Genomic DNA, 3,799 nt, shown 5'->3' with positions numbered 1-3,799 from the left:
ATGGGTAGATGATACATAAAATCTTTTATTTATATCACCTCTGACTCTTTCATGGACATTCAAGATGACGATAATGTTTCTAGTGAACCTCACAGTCTACTTTCTTTTCTAACAACCTTTTCTCAGTCTTTTAGTGTGTCACTCCACTCTGCACTCTTCAACCAAGAAGAACTTTCTGCATTCTGTGTGCGGCAACACTAGCTTCGTCCTCCGAGTCAGATTCGCTCTGGGATGTGGAACTGCAAGGCGAAGAGCACTCTGGTGAACACAAGTAGTGCATCAGGGGGAGGCGGTACTTTCCACAGAAGTCCACAAATTTTATTTGTCTGACACAGCAGTCAAAGTACACTCCTGGAGAGAAGGAGGAATAAGTATAAAGTAATCATTACAAAGCACAGAATCAGTTTCTTTTGCAACCATTTCTCCAGCATTCTGAAGAAATTCTCTGTTGTGAATCTTATCAATATATAGATGTTTCTATAGCTGTTTATAGCTATTTATAATGATTTGGCTGTGAAGGGGAGGCCAGATTTACCTAAAAGGGAGATGGTATTAAAAGGACCCTGTTTATTTAGCTTGTTTTCTCTGCGTGATTTGATAGACAGTGCCGGATAGTACTATCCTACTGTCAAGGAACTTAAAAAGCCTACAAAACTTCAAAATTTACAGAAAGGAGACAACTTTTGGTATCCTTGTTCTTTATGTTTTGAGAAGCAAAAGAAAAAGAAAAAGAAAATGATATCTTACATTTCCACAGGTTCTAACTCTACACACTTCAAAGCTGTTTCATGAATGGTCTCATAGGGTTTTCACACAATTATATACTGTTAGGTAGACTGAAACTAGTACCTTTTAATCCTCACCAAAGAATATTTTTCCATTGATTTTTAGAGCGGAAGAGAGAGGGAAAAACAGAGAGTAACACCAAAATTGGTTGCCTCCTGCACGTGCTCTGACCAGGGCCTGAACTGGGGAGGAACCTGCAACTGAGGTACATGCCCTTGACCAGAATCGAACACGGGAGCCTTCGATCCACAGGCCAACACTATCCACTGAGCCAAACTGGCTAGGGTTATTCAGCTCTTTTGATTCCTAATTTTGATTCCACAGTGCTCCTGAACTGTGGCTCTTCAGCTAAGTAAAAATACATGTAGAGCTGAGAGAAAAGCAGAGGTGGCTGTATATCAGGGTTCTAGCTGCTCCTTCAAGATACCGCACATGTCTAACCTAGGCTGTCACAATGATTGCAGTATAACTGGAACATCTAGAACTCTGGGTCAAATTGCCTCTCTAGAGAGGAATCTCAACCTCTATACCTTACCTAAATTTCCTCTGGCACCAACAATTCTGTGTGTGTCACAAAAAGAACCAAAATAACAAGATGTGGTCCAAAGAAGAAATAATAATTTCTATTTATTTTTCCCTAACACTACCCCATTAACTTCCTAATTTTTTTGATCCTACAGTAACTATCACTCATCCTATATAATAAAAGGCTAATATGCAAATTGATCGAACGGCAGAACAATCGATCGCTATGACATGCACCAACCACCAGGGGGCAGACGCCCAATGCAGGAGCTGTCCCCTGGTGGTCAGTTCACTCCCACAGGGGGAGTGCTGCTCAGCCAGAAGCCAGGCTCATGGCTAGCAAGCGCAGTGGTGGTGGCAGGAGCCTCTCCTGCCTCCACGGCAGTGCTAAGGATCCTGAGGAGTCCCGGACTGTGAGAGCATGCAGGCTGGGCTGAGGGACCAGCCCCCCACCCACCCGCTGCCCCAGTACACAACTGTTGTGCACCAAGCCTCTAATCCTATCTAATAAAAGACAAACAGGGTAATTAATCGTACCTCTGCTATGTTCTTCCCATCGACTAATCAGGGCAATATGCAAATTAACTGCCAACAAAGATGGCGGTTAATTTGCATACGTAGGCACCAAGCCACAGACCGAGGTGTTAGGCCTGGGCAGGGGCGGAGCAGGAGATCACGGAGAGCTGGGTATCCCCTGCCCAGGCCTAATGCCTCAGCCAGATCTAGGTTTTTTTACCACACTCCTGGAGAAAAAAAGGAAGGTCTGCTGCTGGAGGGTTAAGAAATGTCATATCCTGTCCTGCGGTGACTGGCAGTGGCTGCAGCAGCGGGGTGATGGGGCTGGTGCCTTCCCCTGATCAGTCCGGTCGCCTCCCACAAAGGGAGGCCAGACTGTGGCTTAGGCCCGCTCCCCAAGCGGAGCAGGAAGCAGGGAGTAGGACATCCCCTGAAGGCTCCCAATATGTGATAGGGGGCAAGCTAGGCTGAGGGACCCCTCCCCTCCAGTGCACAAATTTTTGTGCACCGGGCCTCTAGTAGTTTAATAAAGGAAATTCAAGGTATATTACTTTGAACAATTTAGGAAAGTAGAAAAATTCAATAAACTGGTCAATCAGTATTTATATACCCTCAAAATATGTTACCTTCCTAAGGAAGAAACAAAATAAAGCATTATAGAGTTACCATGAGTTAAAATAGTACAATATTATCTTGTCATTCCTAAGATCTCAGACTACACAGAGAAAACGTCTCACAAAATATACAATTACTTTTGCTTAGAGTTTAATAACTAATGAGTCTGGGAGGGGAAAATGTCAATGGTTCATTTTATATGTTATCTTAAATTTTAAACTAATCATTTAAAATGCATTTTTGTTCCTAAGATAAGTAGCAAATCAGTATATTGAAGAAGTAAAATAGAAACAAATAAGAGAAAAAGTGAATTCTTGTAGAGGTCCATTTCCAGAAAAGGACAGATTTAAAGAGATTAGACAAAGACTACAGAGTCTGAAGGCCTGGTGTGAATGTTGTCCCTTGTCATTGTTAAAACCAACTTAGGAAAGAGAACCAGAGAAAAGTATAAGCAATTATAATTTGGCACAGCACAGCAATCTATACTTCTAAGAGTGAGTGGCTAGAAAGGCTCGAATATTGTTCTTTTTGAACCAATAATGTCTTTTTTCTCTTGATATTCTTTGAGGAACTTAAATGATTTTCTCCTTTTTAATAAACCTTATAATGGTTTCAAGACATGATGGGACTTCCCAGAAAAATCTCTGATCATAATTATATATCATTTCCCCAGCACCTACATTTATCCAACAGTAAAAACCTTTCTGTACCCCCATCAAATTGAATTTTTTAAGTAGCAGTCTTCTTTTAGGGAGCCAAAATAAAATGACCTATCATCAGTCACCAACTCTCACTCACACTCCCTAGCACTCCATGCCGTTCATAACCTACTCCCAATGAATCTTTTATAAACTCTTTTCTCTCATTACTCCCCTAATTGTACAACTGAGCCAATTACTCATTCAACATTCTGCTCCATACTGCTGTTTTATCTCTAATTTTATTCTTTCCTTCTGAAAAGTTTCTTATCCTCAATCTTACCCTAACAAAATCCAACTCATACGACAAGAATCATCTCATCTTTTCCAGATGTAGTTAAATGTACTCTCTCCCTCTTTTGATTCCCAATACTACACTGAATTCCTACTTCACTCTGCCTTACATTACAGCATTTGTTTCAGTCTCTTCATATACTCTAAACCGAAGAAATTTTGAGCCATGGATTTAGAAGTATATAAAATTCCAAGGTACATTCTGAAATTGGCACACATTCTGCCCATTCTCATGTATCTTGACTCATACTCTATAAAGGTACTGGATACTCAGACTGGTGATTCTAAGTAGCTAAACATTTTAGAGATTCTTTCTAGGCAATTAGGAATGTTATGCTTCTTTTTTAAAAAAAAATATTTTTAGT

At 40.7% G+C, this 3,799-nt stretch overlaps 1 long non-coding RNA gene across 1 annotated transcript in view; it reads right to left on the bottom strand.

Annotated features, from left to right (window-relative positions):
- Position 1: 1 nt before the first annotated feature.
- Positions 2-3,799, bottom strand: part of LOC107181779 — a 5,269-nt gene continuing 1,471 nt past the window's right edge. The window contains exon 2 of the long non-coding RNA XR_001512485.1: positions 2-351. This is a non-coding gene — a long non-coding RNA (uncharacterized LOC107181779). The remainder of the gene's footprint in view (positions 352-3,799) is intronic.

The sequence above is a fragment of the Myotis davidii genome, unplaced genomic scaffold (genome assembly GCF_000327345.1).
Source record: "Myotis davidii unplaced genomic scaffold, ASM32734v1 scaffold292, whole genome shotgun sequence".
NCBI classification, from domain to species: Eukaryota; Metazoa; Chordata; class Mammalia; order Chiroptera; family Vespertilionidae; genus Myotis; species Myotis davidii.
Note: the sequence above shows the minus strand (reverse complement) of the source record. Positions and strands in the feature narration are given on the sequence as shown.